Genomic DNA, 23,706 nt, shown 5'->3' on the forward strand with positions numbered 1-23,706 from the left:
AAACAAGAAATTCCGTAAAGATATATATTTATATATATTAAATACAAAATATATTTATATATATTAAATAAAATTAAATATTTTATAGTTAATAAATACAAGGTATAAGAATTCTTATATTGTAATTATTATATCGTATAATATTTGCTGAAGATTGTAACCAGACTAATATAAACCATTCAACTTATATATTGCAAAACTCTTAGAAGCTCTCTTTATTATAGGTAAACGTAGGACAAAATATTGGTCCTTTCATAACAGATTCTCTTCAATATTTCGAGATTACTAAACCATGTTCAAAGAAACACTGATACTACCAATGACATGGCACCTGATTCTTGAAGGCATCACTGCTCGCATCAGTGTCGTCACTTACTTTCTATACTCGATGTAAGGCTCCATAATATAATCAGCCAAGTCAGTATTCGTTTATCTACAAATTTATCTTATTTATTATCTATAAAGCTTCACTTGAAGCTTCTTAGTTTTGAAACTGACAGTCTAGTTGACCGATATCCGCCCAGGCAGGTAGATAAATAGACGGAACAATCGGTTGAACGTAGCTAAAACTATATAACTTGGCTACAAGTATATTGCATATCGTTATTGTATTATCTCTAACAACACAAAAAATACTAAACACAATACTTTTATTGACATTAGTACTTAGGGTGTGAAAATAACATAGATTAAAGATTATTTATAATTTATAATTTGTAATTATTTATATTGAATATATATATTCTTTAAATTATATTCAATAACTTTACCTGATACCATTTACTTTTTTTTATATTTTATTGTTAAAACTTTAAAATTCTTTCCGTGACTAAATGCATTATCAGACTCAAATCGTTTTTAATTTACTGGGTTTTTTTGTGTTATTTTAACTGAATTTTTTTCAAAGTATTTTTTTAAATAAATATTAAACAATTAAAATTTACTTAAAATAGTTCACATGATATATAGTTAATACTTTTAATTTCGTTTCTGGGTTTTTGGACTTAAAACATTAGCATATAGTTTGTTACGAGCGTCTCTTGAGGTTGACTATTTGTGACCGGATATGCTTCTTAAATACCGTACAACTATTTTATAAATTTATTTGGTTACAATTGGCATATGATGTTTAAATTATCACGAGTCAACTGATTTTTTATTATAAATAAAATATATATGCAGTCTTAATCCTCCACATCCCGCAAGGACATTGGTCTTCTGGTAGGGTTGATTACAGGGCACTGTAAGCTAGGGAACCATGCTAGAAGACTAGGTCTTCCTTTCAACCAAATCTGATGAGAGCGCATCTCATCTGTTGTGTTTTTGTCCAGCTCTTGCACGTCGGCGATTTAGTACTCTAGGGGCCCCCTTCCTTGAGGACATGGACCAGTTACAGGATCGGGCTTTAAATAGCATTGTATGCTTCGCAAAAGGTTCTAGGTGGTTTTAAACCCTGAGGTTTTTAGTATTTATATACGGCAACACAATGGGCCAATAGGCCTAAGTGGATCCACTAGGGATCACCGGTATAACCTAACCTAACCTAATCCTCCACATTTCACGGTTTTTAGCACACATTTTTCCGTTCTTAGAGACCAGTCACCTCAAATTAGGCCTTATCTATTCAAGCCCGCGAAGTAGGGTTCTTCACTCTATTACTCTTTTTATGTTTCTTCTTATGTCTTATGGGACTCAAGCGGCCCGCGGTTAGGCAAATTTTTCTTTGTTATATTTTGGTAACTACATTATTTTATTTTTATAGTATCCCAAATAAATAAATTAAAATATTTTAAGTAATTTATTACACGTCACATTAATTTGCTTAATTGAGGAAGATTTTAGTATATATTTCTTTGTACAACTGGTTCAAATAAGTATCCACTAATATATATAAATAAATAATAATAAATAACACAAATAATGCTGATATTGACAGATGTTGATAGAATTTAATAAAGAATTAATAAAACAATATATAAAAAACGAATTAATAAAACTAAATTTAATATTATCGCCGTATTTTTGCGGCCCTCCACCCTATTCAGCGCTTTGAATTGGTCCCGGATCTTATCTGGTCTGTGCAGTCTTGGATTAAATAATAGATTAAAAAATGAATCAAAAATTAAATTTTAAGAAATTTTAATATTTTTTCCTAATATTTTCACAGTCGCAGTGCAATAACTTTTGATTTAATCCTGTTTTGCTTGCTACTTATGGGTAACGCACCCTGTATAATATTTTATCTGCACAGAAAAATGCCGATTACAAGAAATAAACAAGCAAATAATTGCAAAAAAACTATAAAACTATAAAATACATTAAATAAACAATGAAGCAGCCAATTTTTTATTTTTTTTTGCTAATGTTTTTTGGTTGATTTTTAATACATACATACGTGTACATATCTACAAACATATAAATCGAAAATAAATATTTGTTTAGCTGCGCAAAGACGTCTCGGTTTTTTGCAGTGTAATTGTTATGAAATTAGCAACTGCATTTATGCTGGAATATTTGCTGAGTCGATTTTACTTATCGTTTTTTGTTCATTGTTTGTTGTTTATTGTGGCTCCTGATATTTATTTAACATCATTATTATTATCATTATTATCATTATTATCATTATTATTATTATTGTTTTTTATTGTGTGTTTTTGTTGGGAATTTGTTGATAAAATATGCAGGTAATACAAGCAAAATACTTTGAAAATATCAAATAAAAAATTATGAAAACACTAGATGGATTTTTTGAAAAAATTTAAATATTCAAAACGCTTTGTGATTTCAATAGGAAAAACGCATTTGCTTCCGTTTTGTACTTTAATTTTTTTTTTGTTTGTTTTTTTTTATTGTTGCAAAATTTCAGTTTTAATTGTTTTGTTTTTGCGATTAGGAAATACCTTTATCCGGCTTTTGAGAGAGGAACCAGACAAATTACTCAGCGCTTCACTGCAAGCGAAATGTGTGCCAGTGGCGATATCCGCTAACGTAAGCGGATACAAACCATTGACGAAACGAACCCTTCAAACAGAAGATAATTGATTGAAAAGTTCCATAAAATATAACTTCAGTAGTTAGAATCACATTAGAATTTTGTGGGCACAGTAACCAAATTCAATTGCCAAAATTTGTCTAATATTAACTCCATCAGAATTGATAAGACACAGACCTTAATCACAATGTTCCTTTCCTTACATCCATATTGAAGAACTTTAAGTATCTAACATAATTTAGTTCAGCTGACTTACTCAGGACCACATCTTCAGATGTGTTTTTCCAAACTCACAAAATAAATAAATTGCACCTCAGTTGGAGGTATATATATATATATACATATATATATATATACATATATATCGTCTTCGTCTTCGTATCGTAACGTCTTATGAAAGTGAATAATGTCTTTTAGACGTACTTTGTAAGTGTTAGAAAGAGTGTTATGAAAATAATAAAAAATAGTGAATGGTTTTAATTTTGAGAGTATCGTTTAGTGACAGAGTAGAGATCTGTAATACTTTTTACTTTCCTGTGATCCTGTGATCTATAACTTCGATAATTGCCGTCAAAGGTGACTCATACGGTTAGCTTTACCACCTATTATACAATGTTCTATTAGTGGCGTAATAATATTGAACAGCTAGAAGCGATCCTACCTAATCACTAGTTTCTTTATTACATGTTGGCGCCTTATGAAATATATGATTTGACATAAGGGTTCTCCATGTCTCTACGTATAACTAGTTCAAGCAACTCCAAAATAGTACTTAGATCTATTTTATAAAGTATAGTTTCTTCAGAGTCTATCTTATAAGGAGAGGTATTTCAGAAGATCTCTTGGAAGTATGTTCATAAGACCCAAAGATGTGGTCAAAGTGAGGGAAAGACTTGAACATATTTTTTATGCAGAACTCTGAAGATCGATATATAACAGTAAGCAAATTACCATACAGAATATTTATTTAGTCGTCTTTTTATACTGCTCAGTTTTCGAATAAGACGGTATATAGCCGTCTATATTTCTCTTCTTTTCATTTTTCTCTTTCTAATTTTTTTTTTCTGCTTTTTGGCTTTTTGCTTTACCATATTTTTTTTTTTGACTTTTAATGCCATTGCTCTTGTTGCTGTTGGCATTTAAATTGCAGCATTTGTGGTAAGATACTTTTTTCTCGTTTCGTCGGTGGTTTTTTGCCATTCAGCAGTCGACTGCTGTCATGCATAAATAATTAAGTATCTATAAATGCGATATTAAACAAATGTTTATTTGAACATATCCGTCACTTCACCCCTCCCTAGCACCAGTTAACCACACAACGGAGTGTATGTAAATGTTGGCAATTATTTCTGCATTTATCAGTCACTGTGTTACGCTCTTTGCCTGCATGAATTTTAACACTTAAACGTGTAATTATCTTCGAATTTAGGTAATTTTGTGTACTTAACTTTGTGGGTTTTTGTATTTTGACATACTTATATTTATCTATATGTGAGTGTGAGTATGTAAATATTATTATTATTATTATTGCCGTAATTTTATGTAAAGAAATGAAAACTTAAGTGGAATGAAATACCAAACATGCTGAGCTTAATAATGAAAAATGAATTTTCTGATCGAAATTAAAGAGCAGGACTTGGGTTTTCAGTAAGGACCTTACATCCTCACATCACATTTATTATGTTTTGATGTTTCCAAACGTTCAATTTCAAATATATTCTAATGATTGTCCGAATATCATAATGCTGGAACACTTCAACTTTGTAGTATAGATTAATAAGCAACTCTAAAAGGATATAAGACATTTTTTCAATATAATCTAAGACAAGCTTACATTCTGACTGATAAAAAAATAATTTTTTTTTAATGTAAGTATATAAAAATATATTTACCAAATAATTATATATATTCAATTCTTCGGTTTAATATTTTAGTTATTATTATATATATTTAGTTTATATTATTTTTTAATTAAATAAAAAAATGTTGAATTTAAAACATTTGTTGATATTCAGATATCTGAGTTGGTGAATCAGCACCTTTACTCTATTTTATCTGTGGACAGTTTTAAGTCACACTAAATACGGGGCTTTACAGGGCTTTATAATATGATGGATCTGATGTCTTTGTATCTGCCTGTGTTTATCAAATTTGGCTGTATTTTTAGGATACTGAGTGTTGGATTATTGTGACTGTTGTTAATTTTAATAATAAATTGACTTAAATATTATTTAAAGTTTATGTTTTTTTAGTGTACATTTACTTCTCATATAAGCCACAAAAAAAACAAATCTCATATTAGCTTTAGTATTTTATTAAACAGTCAATAAAAGACATTCAGTCGTCTTTTTAAATGCAAATCCAAATGCAAATTCGTAATTACAAAAAAAACCTTTAGAACTTTAGTAATATTTACAAATGCAAATTTAAGTCAGCAGCATTTTTAAAATATATTTAATTGCCTAATTTTCTTTTTATTTTGTTGTTCCTTTTATCGATAAGTCCATCTAAATGAACTTAAAATATTTCTCATTATCAAAGCCTCAAAGCCAATAAATTTTGACAAATTTGTTGTTACACATTTCAATAAATATAAATATATATTAATAATATTTATTTTTTGATTATGTATAGATAAAAAAACATATTATTTTAAAATTTTTTTGACATTATACCGAAATTTTTGTTGTGGCAACAAAAGACTTAAGCGACGAACTTGACGGCTTAAGCTCATTTTTATGGCGCTGCGTTCTTTTGTGCTCAGTTCAAAGCAAGGCTCTCACGTGCTCGTTGTTGAGTTTCATGAACCTTTTATTTATAATTTTTAAAAAATTTTAAGAAATGTTAAATTTAAATATAATTAATAAGGAATTTATTTTTTCTTCATTAATGTCTAATATATGGAAAATAAATGTTTAAATTATTTACTTTATACAATATAATAATGGACAAACACAAAAATAAATTTCAAGAGTCCTCAAAAAAAAAAAATACCCAAAACAATTTTGTTATAAAATTTTAATATATTTTTTGTTTTTTTTGTTGCTGAAAATTCGCTTGGAAGTCCGGTTCAGTCGGCTTTGAAGGTCGTTAGCAGTAACATCTAAAACCAATATTGATTACTGACGTGCGGCCCAACGCAATGTTGCTGCAAGCTGGTTACTGTGGGTTACAGACTCTCGCTGATATGGTGACTTATGTTGCATTGCAACAGCAATGGTAACAGCACCAACAACAACAACAACAGCACTTACGGCAGCTATAAAAATATTTGCAAATTCAGTTGCCATTTCGCATTATTTCCCAAAGTAAACAAACAGAAATGCCAAATACGACTGGCTGCGAAAGCGGTGCGCGCAACGCCTCTCTTGGTTTCGCTATTGCTCCAAAAAACTTGCTGCACTCCAATTATGTACTAGTACGGGTATCTATCTCATTTTGCTTAATCCGTTGAAGTATGTTTATAACTTGTATTTCGGTTTTATGACTAGTTCAAAGTAGCAGCTTTTAAGTTGCCAGACATTTGAACTTTTGGGGTTAAAGAGTTTGAGAAAACGTTTTGTGTTGCACAATCATTATGAAATGAATAAACTCGAGGCGAGCACTTTCAAATTTCTCAAATCAGATTGTGCAATAGCTTGGAGTATCCGAAAAGAAGTTGATTTGGCAGTATCCATAGGATGATACTCGCACTATACGTTGTCATTTCAGTTGCAAGCAACAACAAACTTACTGCGGCCTCTAACGGGATATTGTCAAATTTTCCAATAAATTCAAAAACTGCACTCACATGCACATGTGCTTCGATGCGAATTTAATTTACATCAAACTCACCAATTCACAAACTCACAGATCCACTATTGAAATGCAAAAAGACTACGTCAATAATACAATTTCTATGGAACCATCAACTGCAACTGCCAATTGCTTCGCAACGTTAGTTTCCCCCCATTTTACCTTTTTTACTCAAACAACGTGGCTGGCAATTGTGTAATCAGGTGATTAATAATTTTTTCCACAATTACTTAAGGCAAAAACTTTCAGTGGAAATGCATACCCACAGAGCAAATGCAATTTTTGCAAATCAATTAAGTTAACCTTGCACGCTACAAAGTTGTTAAAATAAGATAAACATCATGAAGTGAAAATGCTACAGTAAAGAACTGAAGGTAAATTAAAAGAAATTAATACAATTATAATATTAATTATAATTAATACAATTATAAAAGACCTAAAGTCCACAAAGCCTTCAAAAATTCATTGCTCAGTACAATTGATAAAATATAAATTATGTGGGCTTTCGTGTTTTATCACACCAGACATTCTAGGAAATCTTCATACAAAGGTTATGTGTGGAAACACCTGGTTTCTATGATAGATTAACTATTGTTTTTAAAGCGATATAATATGTTTTCTAACTTTACGATATATACCTGCAGTCATATTTCATTCAAATCAGAGTAGCGCCAACAAAAGAAAGATGATTTTAGGAAGAAGCTGTACGAAATTTGATGTTGTTCTTCAAGTAAAAGGAAATGAGTCGTAGATATATTTAGATAGATAGATAGACAGCTCATTGCTTTTATTTTTTCATTCATACACTCACAACAAGTTCGAAGATAATAATATATAATATGAACCTATGACTTTGATGTGAACGTTATCTATCGGTATATGTGATATCAGTTAAGTTGAGGAAAGGAAACAGTGATGATTATATCTCTTTATAGCCACGTAACCATAAATTACAAAGTCTATATGAACTTTCTTATCTAATGATAGTTATAAGAACAAAAAAAAAGCTAAGATGGATAGGGCACGAAATTGGAACAGATATAGTATATACATCACTGCACAAACACAATATGTACGGATAGTGAGAAAAAATTCGAACTCGAGGATATGTGGTAGACCATTATGCGGAATATCTAGATTTAAGATATTAAAGAATGCAAAGTCGAGACAAACATTGTCATTTTAATTCTAAATATACTTAAATATGTTAGTATACAACCATCCACTTTAATATTAAAACTGAATATAGTCTAAGAAAAACATTATCAACTAACTATTATTATTTATAACTATTATAATAAGATATATTTTAATATCACTTAAACACTGGCCTCTCAGATTATCTCCTGTGCAATAGATGTTAAAATAATGCAATATATTCTCTATATTAATTCAAAAACATAACGGGAGCCGAGAACAGTCCTGTTCCTTTTCATATTATATGGAATTAAAGAAAACCATTTAATATACTTCAGGCCATTAGAAGCCTAAACTACCTCAGAAATGATGCAAAGTATTCTCCTTAGAATAAAATAATAATGATGGTAATAATAATAATCAATAAATTAAAATCAATAGCTACAGAAAAATCATGACCTGTGGGTTTGATGCTTTAGTTGATCCGTTTTTTACTTTTTGCCGTGAAAACCGCCAATTTTCTTAATTCCATACTTCCCTGCAACAAAATTAGTCATAAATTTCCTCCTAAAGTATTTAACTTGTGTATGTGGGTGTAGAGTGTGGCGTCGTGCCACAAGTAACGAAGTATATATAATTATTATCAAAGTGAAGATAATTACGAAAAAAGTTGAAATAAAAAAAAGAATAATGAAAAAAAAAATCACATTACTCACATAATAATGTCACAAAATAAAAATGGTTGATTTGTATTGATGGGCAGAGGAGTGTGAGTGAAAAGAACACAGAAAAGTAGAACAAATAAAGAGGAAAATGTGTCAAGATTTCTGTCCCACGCACTTAAGTGCGATTCGTCGCTGCAATTTGCGACAAAATGTAGTTGAACGTTTTCAATATTTTCACCGCAGACATTGCCGTCAAAGTCTCCCGGAACTATGTCGTTTGTACTTTCATATATGTATGTCTCTATGAAAATACCAAATTTTGAATATTTATTTAGTCTACTAGTCTATAGTGACTGCTTTAAAACTTTGTTGTGATCACATATACATTAACAGAACTACAATTCGCCCATTTTAAGGTTCATAAGTCTCGAACCACAACCAAATAATGAAGGTAAAAGTATTTCCAGTAAGAATTATATTAAAAGTCACCCATTAAGTCATCTAATGACAATGAGATGAAAACAATGAGTTTTCATTTATAGGCAATATAATTTAAACATGATGAAAATTATAATTGTAAACAATTGATTATATAATGTATGATGTTTAATAATAAATATAAATATAGAATAGTTGATAATGCTTAAAAAAGTGCTGGATCTGAAACAATGACAATGACAATGAATATGTTGTATATGTTGAATATGTTGTATGAATATGTTGAGTAACGAATATTAACTCAATACCTTTGAAATTTAGTTCACATTAACATCTTATAAAAAAATGTAGTCAACAAAAATAAATATAAGGAATATATTCAAGATGTCAGCTGTTTCCAGTTTCTTCTGAGGTCTAATGATGTAGTTCGCTTAAATTATTGCCGCAAAGCAATCCCCTGAAGTAATATATATAATTCAGTTAAGTGAAGTGGATTTAAAGTTGAATCGCTTCAAGTCCAAACACATGAGAACTAACAATGATATCAATTTTATATTAAGCATCGAAAGTATCGATATTAAAGACGCGGAACACTTCAAATCCAATCCAATCCTTGTTAGTGAGTTAGCGATAGAAGAGACACTCTTTTCGAGATTGATATCGAAATTCAAAAAATTACCTTTGGCTAAAGGAACTTTGGAGAACAATAAAAGATACTTAGTTTCATAGAGGTTGTGTAGTTGTATAATATATTTAATTGACTTCATAACGTTCAATAATTAAAACAGTAATGAAAGTTTTGAACTTATCATGTTGTTGTTTTTCTAAACGAGATAGTTGTATTCTACTGTTCCTGGGGAATTCTATTTAATTCGTCTTTCTTACATACGCTAAAATTCGGAGGGAATCTTAGGCTTGGTCATCGATGATGTGAAGTTCTAGAATATAGATTTGTCTCTATCGAGAACCCTATATCATGATACGGTTTGTATTGCTTGTTTTTAAGTTTGATATGCAAATTGTTGGTCATAATAATAATATGTAGTAATATGTAGTACCTTCCGAAAGGTATTTAACATTCATTCTTATTCCTATGTGGAAATATTATTCTATTTGGCTGACTTTTATTATAGTCAGCAGTTGTTGTACCCTGTATTACAGTGTATTACTAACGCTTGACTGCAATTTTCTTGAGTTAATTGTGACTCGTGCCACGATTTCGGTTGGAAGCTAAACGTTTAACACTTCATTACACAATTCTTGCTTTATTTTTATGGCTGGCAACATGTAACAGAAGTGTTATTTAATATGTTGTAGTTGTTGTTGTTATTGTCGTTGGTATATGGTTAAGTGATGTATTTGCTACTGCATGAATGAATAACTGATAGCGAATCGATAAACAAATTATAATTTGTTAAGTTTAAAGTATTTTGCGTTAATGACAATATTTTATGAGCTTAAGTAAGCAAACTAGCCACAGAACAATAAAGGTGTGTTCAGTCGAAGCAATGGTAGTTACTTCCGCATTCAAGTGCTTCGAGTTTGCCAAAATAGAAGCAAAATTGCTCGCAGGCATTTTTGGGAATTTTTTTTCTTTTTTTTTTTTGTAATTGACAATTTATACCAAATGCATTTGGTGAATAAACTGTGAAATAGTGAAACACACCTCAAAATTTAGCAAAGTGATTTCGTTTGCAACGTTAATGACTTTGAGGCGATTGCTTTTGCTTATTTGCTAATATATGTAGGTAAACATATGTAAGTGTACATATTTGCCAATATTTAAATAAAAAAGTATATAATGAAAATTATTTGTTTTTGGACAAGAACATGAGACTAATAAATTATTCAAATAAATTTAATTAAACGTTTTTGTTGCTTATTGCATGTGCATGTTTTGCTGATAGCTTATTAAGGTAGAGAAATATATTGCAAAAAAAGAATTAAATTGTTTAGACTGGTCAAAGCAGTAGTAATCAACATATATGAATACAACTTAAGTTAGTAGACTTTAGAGAGATAATTAAATCGTAATTACTTTAAGCCATTTTAGCTAATCTAGGAAAAACATATTATTAATAAAAAACAAAACAAAAAAAGGCAATGTTTAAGTATTCACATTAAATTAATATTTTCACTCAAAGCTAAAATTAATAATTTAAAATACATATATATAAGATATATATATGTATAAATAAAATTAACTAATTTACCAGATATCTTTAACATAAACTGTTAACTGCAACGATTATGTAGGCAGAGCTTCTAAACAATGCGCTACATAAACATGCGTGTCATAACATAGTGTCACATAGCCGCTTACCTGTAATAAAAAAAACATACATACATATATTAAAAAAAATGGAAATAATTTAATTTTATTTAATTAATTATAAGTTACAATATTGTTATTAAATACAAAAACTTTAAGTTATTACTGCAGAAATGCAATGGGCATAGAAAAGACTTAAGAAACAAACTCGTTTGCAACGGTAATGTTAACAAGAATACACACTACACACTACACACCACACACCACACACCACAATGTAACCCAGAACAGCAACAAATTCCACCATAGCAATTATGCCTTAATGCCTGCCTTTTAACAATGTTTACTTTTGTTGTTGTTATGAATTGTAAACTCTAAACTGTTAATAACGCACCAGCAAGCGAAGTGTTAAGCTTATTTGTTTTTGCTAATACGTTTATTGCTTGTGTATTGCTGTTATTACCAGCGCATGCTTTTTGAGCAACAAGCTAACTTTTTATGCTGCTGTTAAATAAGAATTATTTTTTTTTACACTTCTTCACTTCTTAGTTATATTTATTTTTTAGTTGCAGATTATTGCAGATAAGCATTTTTAAATATATAATTTTTTTTTTTTTTATGAAAAATGTTATTAAATAATATTTGTAGCAATCATTACGCCCAATTCAACCTTCTAATGTGTAGTGCAGACAGCGTAAATGAAAACACCAAATTAGAAAAAAATGTAATAATGTATAATATACCAAAAACAAAAAAAGCAACAAAAAAAAATGATGAAAAAATTTAAGTATAAACTAGTTTTTACTGTTTAATTGCGGAAATCCTACAACAAAAACGAAAAAAAAATTATGCAAAACTCTATTAACGGTTTCTTTCAGAAACCGCAACAATTAAAAAAAGCAGCAACAACAATAAAATTAAAACTATTTTGCAGTAGCAGTGCAGCGACAGTGCAGTGGCAGCGCAATTACCAAATTAACACGCAAATCATGTGCACAAATTTTGCCTACATTAAGCGATGAGGGTCGGCTTCGGTTTTCACCACATACCATGTAAAAACGAGTCACATGACAGAAAGCAGCGAAAAGTTAGCAGATGTCTGTTGGCAGCAGTAACAACAGTAACTCAAAATGCTTAGTAACAACATAAAAAACAACAAAAATAATGCATAATTTTCAGAAGAAAAAAACAAAAAAAAATAAGACAAACTGTTTGAAGCCACTAAATAAATTCCATAAAATAATTAATGCATTAATAATAAAAATGTAAAATAACAACAAAATGCAGTTAAATTATTTTATTTTCTTTTAAGTGAATAGTAAGTAGCAATAACAACAATAACAGAAATAATTTGAAAAATAAAAAATGAAATATAAGTAAACACTTTTATTGATCATAATTACCTGCATTGCTGTTGCTTTAATGCATTTACTGCATATGTTGTTGACACACATATACCACACTAGCATGCTATTACAAACATGTAACATGCACACACACACACACACACGCACACACACACACATATATATATATATAAATAAAGTCACATGATAGCACAACAATCAAGTCCGTAAAAAATTTGAAATTTTTTGCCAATTTTTTATAGAAGATTATTTGAGTAATGTAAGTACAACAAAAAAATGTACGGTAGCAACGAAGTTACAGCGAAATAACAGCCACATAACAGCCACATAACAGCGAAGCAGCATTTACAGCAGTCCGTGTTTGCCGTGTTTGCTTGCAGCGCAAAGACACACAAATTTGTGAAATAAAAATTTTTTGATCTAAGGCGACAAATTTGTTTTTTTGCATAAATACTTTAATTTATTAAGATAATTAATACTATGTGTTTAAATAATTAAATTTATAAATTTAGTATAAATTTTATAAATTTGGTATAAATTTAGGTGTTAGTTATTATACGAACCGAACCCGGTGTTCTATAAAAGAGTAAACGTGTATACTCCTTTTGTTAAATATCTTTGATTAAATGTATTATACTTTAAAGTTAAAACTAAATTATTTTGATAAAATCAAATTTCATATTAAAATTTATTTTAATTTAATCAGTTATGATTAATAGGAACTATTGTATATAGTACAATAGTAGTTCTTTTTATTTATTTTTAATCAATTGAATTTTAGCTGATCATACAGTTATTATGGGTAAGTTTGAAGTGTAGTATCTATTCTTATCAGCTTAACATATGATAGATTCTTCATCGAAGGACAAGAAATGTTGAACTGATTTTTGGAATCAGACATAGTGTTTAGGGGTTTGCGCCACCTCTGTCGCGGATTGGCCTGGTATTGCACTACAGCTGGAATATACCGCAATAAAAAAAAAAACAGCTGTTTCGAGTATTGCAAAACACCATTCATCCAATGGTCTTAAAATTATTTGTACTATTTAATTATTCGTAAATAATTCAATAAAATTGAATTTTAAAAACACAATTTCATAGAAGTAATTCTACAGCAACTTTCGATTCCTATAAATTTATACCAGATATTCTAATCTACAAATATTTCTATTAAAGCACCTATCACTTTTTTTAATCTACAAATAAAAATAATTATTTAAACAGTTTTTTTTCTTTGAATTTCATTAAAATATATTATTTAAAATAGCTAATAAATAAATTCCTTTCAAAAAATAAACTTGTACTTTAAATTTTAATTAAAAATAGTAAATCAAATATTTGCAGTTAATCTTTATCTCAACAGAGAAAAACTGGACCTTTCATTTTTTTGTTTGGTTTTTATTAAACTCGTTTATGTGATATCGCTACCTCGATCTGCCATATACGAAATCGTAAAATTCCATTAAATTTGCTCAAAATTCGAAAGCCAAACAATTTATTTTATTTTTTTTTTGTTTTTTGTTTATCAAAAATTTTAAAACAATATACTTCTGATTTTTAATCTATAAACAGATAAGAAAGCAAAACAAATGAAAGTCAACTGTATTGCTTTGATCCTTTTTCCAGTAAGAAAATAATTAATTTTTGAAATTTTTTTCCTTTTTAAAGTATTAATTTCGCTATAACATTAAGTTGAAACTATCTTAATTAAGTTGACCAATGGACACCAAACATTGCACACAGAACCAATCCGTATAAATATATATTCATGAGTCATAAAAATAAAAGAAAATGAAAGCAATATGAAAGTTAGGGTTACCAAGTAAATAATTATACCTTTCTTAATGAGAAAAAATTATTAAAAGTCTGTGAGTTTGGGTGACCTCTTTTCCCGCCCACTACCCCGCACTACCTATTTACTATCTATAGTTCGTTGTTACTTTTTGGATGTGTACTCATATTTTTTGCATTTTCATGTTATTATTTTAAAATCTTCATACTTTCTCTTTCCGAATGTATACTGAATGTATACAATTTCTTAAAATAAATGATGAGACTCTCTTATGAGACTTAAAAACTGCACGTCCTTGTATCTCAACAACGCCTTATTAAACACGAACGCTGCACATTAGGAAAGTCTTAGTACCAACGCTTCAATACTCCCAACTTTTCAACAACACTTTGCAAGACATAGATAATATTTATGATGAAGATGCACAGTTTGCTCAATCCATTTCAATTACTTCCTAGCATCACTGATTCAGATTGCATCTCTCATAAGACCTTCATCACGTGCATAAGACTTTCGTGGCAGTTACTTATTGTCCGTTGGGATTGTTATATCAGCGACTTTGCATTTCTAGTCGTTGTGTGCTGAGTTAATTATAGTCTTTTTAATTATGATTTATGGTATCAAATCATGAAACATTTAAAATGGGTTTATTTATTAATTTGAATTTTTATAATGTTTTTCCTTGCTCGCTCCCAGGCATTTGCAATTCTCAAGCATGCAATTGCCGCCCATCTTACGCAATTGCTATTCATAAATATGCATAACTTAGTAGCGAGTGTGAGGGGGGCGTGGAAATAAAATAATACAGTAATGCTGATTCGGTTGCTATTATTAGCTGAGCAATTTAGCATTTAATTGCTCCAAGTCGGCTGATCTTTGAGTTATGCATACAGCAGAGTCTGGTAATTTCAGATATATTTTCCATAAGTCCAAGTACTAGTAATGAAACTTTTCTTCTTATAAAATTTAAGTTAATAAAATATCAATGTTTCATTCTGTCAGCTTTGATATTTATGAATTTATTAACAATTAATTCCACTCAAAGGCTTTAATATGACAAACGGAAGCTGTTAAACAGCATTGCCTTGCTATCAACTAACCACTTTGGTACATATGAGATAAAATATGATTTGTGACTTATGATGTTGTATTTGGATTAAATATGATTGTTTTATAATTAATGCTTTTACGATGAAATGGAAAAATATGAAGATTTGGCATGAATTGGCAAATTGACGAGATGTTGTATCTGTTCAACTTATAAATAATGGAAAAAAATTTAATTAATTAAAACAACCTGAGATCATTTTTTGTGCTTATGATGCACTCAAAAGAAAATTATAAAGTTTTATTGTTCATTAAAAAAACATTAATAAAAACATAATAAATATTAACATAATGAAAATTAATAATTGTACATATTTTAAAATGAAGTTTCCGACTTCCATGTCGAAATCTTCTCCTACTTTTGAAGTTTAAATTTTGCATTAAATTGCTATAGAAACAGATAAGTGTACCACAGCATTGAATAATAGCACTTGAATTAATTTATAAAATTGCCAAGAGATATAAAAAACTAGAAAAATTTCGGAAATTGTATATTAATGCATATATGTCATAAATTTATTTATTAAAACTTATAATTACTTCAAATAGTATCTGTGACTTCCTTTATTCAAGCAAAATAGCCATCTTGTATGCCTTCAGCAATTTAAGCATCATAAAGCAAGTGACATAGTAAGAAATGCTTATTTATGAGAGTGTAAATGTACTATAAACCCAGGTAGCGCTGGGAATCAAGTGATATTACACTGGAAACCTGCATACTGCGGGTTTGATGATAATAAAGTCGCAATACTACCTGAAGCCAACAAGGTGGGCCATAGCCAGTTTCTTAAGTCAGCAAAAATCACTTCAAAAGTCTTATCAAATCGGACTTCACCACTGGAGCTAACCACAGTTTTTTTCCCTGTAAAAAGCTCTTCTAAAATTACACAGAGAAGAGAAGAGCAAATATTTCCTAAATTTTAAAAGATCAGATTTAAAAGCAATGGTTGGATTGCTTAAGCTACACTTAGATATTTCGACAACTTTCGATGATACAGGATATTATGAGAGATACGGAAGCACTCTTATATATTCTTCGAAAATGTTCTGCTCTTATAAGATAAAAGGGAAGGATTTTTAACAGTGAATTTATCCACAAATCTGAGTAGTCAAACATCGAAATAGAAGAGGTTGTATAGTTAAAATAAAAGAAATTCTTTGGTAATTAAGAATAGGATAGGGTACAATAGTTTATCATTGGACGCACTGTCATGAACATTTGGTGTTCACGCCTTCCAGAATGCAATACAATAATTATGATGACAGAAATATACACAAGAATTAAAGAAGGAAGTTAAATGCTTTGTTATAAGCAGCACTCCAAACATTTCGGGAAGGAAAAATATAGATTTTATGCATTGTAGCATAACTATGAATAAGACTGCGGTTTTCCAGTATGATCGTGTTCCAAAACAAGTAGTTAGAAAGTTATATGAATCTTTTTTTTTAACCTTAAAGCTAGTTAATGTTCAGAAACTGATCAAATAGGTGTTAGCGTCAGTCTTAAAAGATGAAAGGAGCTTTTTGGCAAATCACATTTAAATTCAAAAAAAAAAATTAAATATTTATTGGCAGCTATCGATCGAATTCAGTTTACAGAAGAACAATTTTATTCTCCTTCACAACAATGCGTCTGTTCTCACAGTTTGAAAAACGATCACTAAGTTCTGTGTATCGAAGTACAAATTTTTGGAGTAGCTAATTTCCTAGCTATATTTCCTAGCCACTCCCAACTTTCGATTTTTATTACTCCTCAAACGGTTCATTTTTATATTGCAACTCTTAAACAGCTCACAATTTTTCCACCAAATGTTTAAGATGGATCGATGACGTCATTAAAAAATTGCTTGTGATTTATGAAACATGTGCTTAGTTGCTTCTTCATTATTGTTGATGGGTGCTTAGAATAAATAAATAAGTTATAATTTTTTCAAATCATAGTCTAAACCAATGCTCTCATATTAGACAGCTTTTGCATATCATTTATTATAATTGAAGAACCAGAGAAACCCAAGTGGTTTACATCATAAACATTTTTGGGGCTATGCCAGTACTTCGTACCAGTTAATTTAATTTCAATACCATTAAATAATAATTCAAAGCAATTAAGACATGTGACACACTTCGCTAGTAAAAATAAAAGTTCGTTTCCACATGGCGTATGAGTAACATTAATTGCACTGGAGCTCACGTAAAAGCTGGCGCAATATTAAAAATAACTAAAGTATACGCAACCGAAGACAAAAAAGATACTTCAATGAAATTAATTTTAATTTAATTTTACTTTCATTTTCAATTTTGTGCAAAAATCCAATGTGCAGCCAATGTGCAAAGCACGTTTGCGTCTTGCCTAAAAGGACGTAATGGATTACGTATTTCCTGCAAGCTGAGCTTAGAGCGCTATTCATCCGTAAATGGACTGCATAAAAGCTAATAGCGTTCCCTATATGGTTCGATACTTCATTTCGTATGCAAAATATTAAACAAAGTGCAAGGCCAACTGTACTACAGCAATTTTAATTTACAAATTCATTGGACATTCCAAGCGTCGTCAACTCATTTTATCGCCACACACAATTTTTAATAGCTAAAATTTTTACCTCTAATATTTCGCCGCACACTTTGCAGTGTACATCGCCGCACTACACTCCGTTGAGTGCTGAACTTGGTTGTTTGTATAATGGTCAAGTTTATACGTTGAACAATTAACGTTTCCACTGTAATGTATTATACAGTCCATATATATAGTATTTTATGGGTGCTATAATTCATATGTGAGATATTTTGTAGTGAGCATTGCCATCGGAATTAATTTTATTAAAATATTTTCTCAATATATTCCGCTGATTAACTGTCAAAGCAATGACGCCCTTGCAAGAGTTTGGTCTCCATAAATGATAGCAGCAAGCAATAATAGTAAGCGCCGAGGTAACCGAAACCTGGCTTAATAGGTGACTTTCAGGTTCTGAACGTTGTAAGTACGTATGCATATGATTAATATTCCTAACGCAAACGATACTGAGATGATGTAAATTGATTTTGACATAAAAGTTCTCGTTTGAAAGCAATATTCCAATTTGAGGAAATCAAATTTACACTAAAATAATTTAGATGAAATTAATAAAGGAAAACTTATTTAAAATATACATTTCACTTTATTTAATATTAGATTACATTGATGAAGTGGGAGGTACTATAAATCGCCACATAGTTAGTCTATTGTGCTATAAAAATCCAATAAAATCAGTGATGTTATGGACTTGCGATGCATACATGTGACAATGAGTCAAGAAAGTCCAAAATTTAACATCTTCAGTATATTACACCGTTGAACGTCCCATTGGAACTCCGAGGAATTCCACCAGTATCAGTTGAAATTATATGTTTGAACATATACCTCTGCTGATCTATGGGTCACAGCACCCTATTGGAATATGCAACTCCACATTGAATAATTGTAAATGAATACAATCATTCTACTCGCGTACATCACGACACTCTCATTAAGGAGTCAATTTCTAGTGATCAGGATAGGTGATTTTCACCTTCAATCCGGAGTCAGGTAAAGAATAATGTACTGGGAGTTCTTCAAGCGACGTATATAAATGATCAACAACTAATATTTAGCATTAATTGAAACAGCTGAACATCTTCTGTTTAGTTAAGGTCTTGCAAAAGATGTACCATGATCTACCATGTCTCGACTGCGTCAATAGTAGTGTCTATTAATATATTTTTTTAAGCTATTAATCTTATTAATTTTTATATCATTTTAAATGTTTAAAGTAAGATGAGAAATAATTTATTCAAAATGTTTGAAATAAATTATGTGAGAAAAACTTGTAAACTCTGTTTAGATATAAAGAATACTTAGTATTCTTTCAGTATTCTTAGTATTCTTAATATACTTAGTATTCTATACTAGCTGCACTCTAGTCCAACTTAATTATTGACAAACTTCATCAATAGCTAATTACCACAAAAAAAAACTGTCGCTTATAAACAATTAAAGCTGATATATGCCAGTATATATATATATATATTAAATATATATAATATATTAAATGTTATAGAATAAAGTCACACCAAACTTTTTGGCAATCTCTCAAGTCAAATGCATATAACCAAGCAGGCAAATATTAAGTTTAATTAAATATTAATTATTAAAATTAAAATTAAATATGGCAGCCTGCCAAACTGCAGTAAGGTTATGTACATCTGAGCAAAGGTGGCTGAAAACAATAATGAAGACAGTATGAAGACAATTTCCAAATTGATATGAGCTAAGTGGGGTTGAGTGAAGCTGAGGAACTACAAAAATTGGGAAAGTGCTAATTAGTTGACTTAAGTGTATTTCATGACTAAAACAGCAACGATCCAAAGTAGTTAACGAATTATGCATAAGGGAAAAAAATTCAAAAATAAAAATAAAAAGCAAATAAAATTTGAAAAGTATCTTTGTACTCATTTGTACAAAATCGTACTAATTTATGTTAATAAAGTGAAAGTTGCTCACGTTCGGCGAAGAGAAGAAATTATTAAAACTTTTTCAAACAAAAATTAATAAATAAATAAGTCCAAAAATATTAATGGGTTTGATTTTGGTATTTCAAAGTGGCGAGTTTACGAATCGTTTAAGATAGAAACGCAGTTCGAGGCAATACTCAACAAAAATATACTTTGGACTGCAGATGTCGCTTGCATTGGTGCGATTTGAGTCTGTTAGGGGCCGCATTTGAGGCGCATAATGTTACTAGTTGGCCGGGCAGATGGGTGGAGATGAACAGAAAATTTCAATTTTTTTTGGCATAAATTAAAAACATTTAAAATTTGTCATTGTTTGCGTTGGTTTTTGCCGTCCGACTGTCCAAAAGGCTGGTGCAAAGAGGTTGCAAGTTTTGGACGACATCGATGAAATGCAGATGCAGTTGAGATTAAAAATATTTCAAGTTTGCACAAATGAGATGCGTTATAAGTGTAAGATTTCAAGAACAGATACTTGAAGTGATAATAAGTGATCTTAAATAAATAATATAAGTCATCAAACCAAAAATATTTTCTTCAAATTTTGGATTATAGTGTACGCTTCTTGAAATTCTTAACATAGTTCGCAAAGATATTAACGTATCTTAAATAAAGACATTTGTTTACTGAGATATGTGTTCATGAAGACAAAGATATTGAATTATCAGTTCAATGCTCTTCTTCGTAAGTTCTATTCCTTTAAATCTATTCCAGGTCTAATTCTTTAAGCCATTGCTTTAGATGTCAACGTGTATATAATTATACTATGCTTTTCTTTGTAAGATATGTTCCTCTAAATCCATAATCTCATTCAAGAATAACTTCAATGTGTCCAATAATTTCTATGCTTCTCTTTGTGAGAGATATTTTATTAAGCACTTCACTTAAGCACTCAATCATGATTGATATCAACATAATTAATTATTCCCTGCACTTTGTAAGTTAAATTTGTTTAAGTTCCTGATTTAGGTCACGAAAAAGGTCAGCAAAATTATTTACTTCTTTCTTCTTTGTAAAGTTTGTTTTCTTAAATCACTAGATTTAGCTTATTCTATGCTCTTCTTCGTGAGATACGCTTCTTAAAGTCCTTGATTTAGATTAAATATAATATAAATATGTTTAATAACTTCTATGATCGTCTTTATAAGGCATATAGTGCCGTTGTAATATGATTTATACATTTTTTTGTTGTGTCAATTAAACAAAAAATGTAAGCGAAATTTAACTTTGTATGGAAGAGGAAACAAGGTAAACAGCACTTTCGATTTCTTCTTAAGTAATTAAGAGAAGAATTTGTGTCATGTAAAGTAAAATGAAAACATAAAAATTCCAACTTGACACAAAATCCCAAAAACAAATCGCAACTCATCTGTCATTTCACTTGAAATTTCCATAAACCAAAACGGTTAAGACAACAACCACAACGCGCGAGTTATTTAATTTCCATGGAGTACCCAAAAAACACGATCTCGACAGAATCACTGAAGACGCACCTTAAATGGCTTACAGATGCGTGCGATGAGATGAGATGCAAACCATGAGCTTTCGTATTGACCAAAGCATCGGACGGCGACGCGGGGTGAATGCTTCACCAAGCGCTCGAGATGATTTAAGCAAATTAAGTGAAATGTGTGAAAGTGAAGCGGAGATTTGTGTATTTAACATAAATAAATAAAATTATATTTACATAAAATCATGAAAAACAAGCAACAACCGACAGCCAAACAACAGCTAAGCGGCTTCAGTGAATAAAATAAAAAAAAAAAATTTTTTAATTTTAGCTTAAATTCCATTTGCGTATGCCAAACTACAAGTAAAAATATTTTATTTGTTTATTATTAAAAAAAAAAAAATAATTACTTATAGGGAATAAAATAAGAGAAGTCACTGAAATTGAAAAAAAACACAGTAGAGAAGTGACTTCACTAATAATTCATTTTAACTGCCCAATTTGTATCCGCAACTACAACATTTGATTTTTAATTTAAAACAATAAGTTTAAAAAAAAAAAAATTATAACTTATAAACAAATTAAAATACAAAACTGAAATTAATTCAGATCCAGACTCAATACATCAAGAGGCTTAATAATACATAAGCCATCCAAGTCTTGCCTGCGTCGGAAAGTCACTGCATTGCATTGCAAAAAATCCACATTAAAACAGTCCATACTGTCATCCGATGGATGTTGTCATTTCTTCCGGAAAAAATAAAAGCATCATCTAGTACAGCTGCATCATAGATCGGATCAGACTATAAACTTGTCCAAAACGCTCGCTGTACGCTTGTGGAAGGAAGTGACAAAAACGCATTTCTGGCTTGTTACACCACAAGTATGCGTTGTCATTTGTCTTCGCAGCGCTAAACCAGAAATCAGAAAAGCAAGTCCCACCGAAAGAAAACCTTTTGTAGCTCTCCAAAGCCGAAACTGTAAAAATTTCACTTTCATGTGCGGAATTAGGCGCCTCGAGATGCCGCGGCAGCTGCCAGCGCATTTCTATGATGCTGCGTGCGAGTTGCGTGTCACGCCGCTGCGTTGACTATATTTTACGGAATTTGCTTTCATGTACAAATATGTTTTTTTTTGTTTTAAAAAATTTAAACAATTTCAATTTCAAGTTTTTCAAGCCCTTGCAACATTTTATTTAGCAACAAGATTTTCAAATGAGCCGCGCTCGGCTATTTTAGTCCGCAGACCGGTAGACAGGTAGTACATAGAGACGAAATATCGGAAATCATGTTCCATTAGGCATTGTACGCAAATGCGTAATAAAACTGCGTCGGTCAGCATGAATTTCACTTTTCTTTGCAAACGTGTTTAGTGCGTATCTGAAGAGGAAGTACACACCAGCCGATCGTAGGCTGAGATACGAAAGAGCAGTAGATATTCAACATTTACGGAAACCAATTCATTTACTGCCAATTTTGTATGCGACCAAAACTACACCCGAAGACTTAGAAGGGAAATAGATAAAAGAGAGAACACAATTAGACAAAGTTCAAAAGGTTACTTGGTAGCTTTGAACATAGCTTTGAATAATAACATAGCTTTGAATAATAAACTTTTTAGATTTTCCACAGCAGAGGATATCACAACAATTCAAATATGCAGTTCATGAACCAAAGTGCCTTTAAATGTAAGATGGAAAGAATCACTGAGAACTGCGTATGTGAATGAGACGGAAGGACACAAAGCCAGATGTAAGGATCTCGATAAATGTTGCACAAAACAGAGAACTATATATGTACACATAATAATGATATTTTTACCTATATTATTCTGTTTTAATGGGAAAAGTCGATTCTATGCACCCATTCAGAAAGAAGAAGAGAAACGAAGAAATCTATACTGAAGTCATTTATCAGAGCTATCACAATGGAAAACTCTCATAGAGCCTTTCAATCTGAAGCGTTTGAAGGATTGTATACAATTAAATAAAAATAATTTAAGCATTTAAGCATATAATAATTTATAGAAATTCTAACCGAGCACTGCAGTTTAAACTTTGATCTTACAAAACTGTGAACTTACACTATTTAAACTTGCGGGTTTTATAGAGAAATGAATGAGACCTCGAAATACATACTAGAGATTTGCACAGCAGTGTTGTATAAAC

At 30.3% G+C, this 23,706-nt stretch overlaps 1 protein-coding gene and 1 non-coding gene across 2 annotated transcripts in view; one reads left to right on the top strand and one right to left on the bottom strand.

The window, feature by feature from the left end:
* Positions 1-23,706, bottom strand: part of LOC119689343 — a 53,985-nt gene that overhangs the window by 9,591 nt on the left and 20,688 nt on the right. The gene's annotated exons all lie outside the window — the stretch shown is intronic.
* Positions 13,444-13,642, top strand: LOC119662817. Its single transcript, XR_005250916.1, has one exon. It is a non-coding gene; the product is annotated as a U2 spliceosomal RNA (small nuclear RNA).

Source organism: Teleopsis dalmanni, chromosome X (genome assembly GCF_002237135.1).
Source record: "Teleopsis dalmanni isolate 2A chromosome X, ASM223713v2, whole genome shotgun sequence".
Classification (NCBI taxonomy): Eukaryota; Metazoa; Arthropoda; class Insecta; order Diptera; family Diopsidae; genus Teleopsis; species Teleopsis dalmanni.